Genomic DNA, 865 nt, shown 5'->3' with positions numbered 1-865 from the left:
CTCCACCATACTGCCATTGATTTAAAAAAAAATCTTTATTAGATAAAACAATATATAATAACAGTTAGGAACAAAGAACACAAACACAATGGGCATACAATATACATAAATATGTGCTCCAATCAGGCATTTCTCGGGCAGCTTTATGTGAAGGACCCCGCTGCTCTGGGCACTTCCTGGAAGAGACACTCTAACTTCTGTTCGTGACGTCACGCGGCGTGCAGTGATTGATGGATCTATTGGCTAATGGAGCGGGGATAAGGGCGGGACTTCAGGGAGCAGGGACCGCTGCTATTGGCGGGCGGGGGTGGTGAGAAGCCGGTGATGCAGAGAGTGGTGTGAGGTTGGGCTGCACGGCAGCTGTATGCTCCGCACGGCCGGGATCGGCGCTTAAAGGGTCAACAGCGGCCGGGACACAGCGTGACGTCACGGAGTGGGGGTCACAGGTGAGACTAAGGGTGGGGGTGTGACCTCACAACACTATATACATACACACAAATATATATACATGTACAGTATATGCTACGTACAGATCCGGACACATGCAGCATTGAATGCACACATATACACGCTGTGCTTTGTGAGATATATATATGTATACACACACACACATGCATGCACCCTGCCACAGTGTGTGATATTATATATATATATATATATATATATATATATATATATATACACACACACACACACACACACACACACACACACACACACACTGGCAGTGTGTGTGTGTGTGTGTGTGTGTGTGTATATATATATATATATATATATATATATATATATATATATATAATCACACACTGTGGCAGGGTGCATGTATGTGTATACATATATATACACAATACACACACTACATATA

At 43.4% G+C, this 865-nt stretch overlaps 1 protein-coding gene across 1 annotated transcript in view; it reads left to right on the top strand.

Annotated features, from left to right (window-relative positions):
* The first annotated feature begins 310 nt into the window (after positions 1-310).
* The window catches only part of LOC142465172 (chromodomain-helicase-DNA-binding protein 8-like), a 25,193-nt gene continuing 24,638 nt past the window's right edge, over positions 311-865 (top strand). The window contains exon 1 of the mRNA XM_075569133.1: positions 311-446. The gene's annotated coding sequence lies outside the window, so the exon portion shown is untranslated. The remainder of the gene's footprint in view (positions 447-865) is intronic.

This window comes from Ascaphus truei, chromosome 13 (assembly GCF_040206685.1).
Source record: "Ascaphus truei isolate aAscTru1 chromosome 13, aAscTru1.hap1, whole genome shotgun sequence".
Classification (NCBI taxonomy): domain Eukaryota; kingdom Metazoa; phylum Chordata; class Amphibia; order Anura; family Ascaphidae; genus Ascaphus; species Ascaphus truei.
Note: the sequence above shows the minus strand (reverse complement) of the source record. Positions and strands in the feature narration are given on the sequence as shown.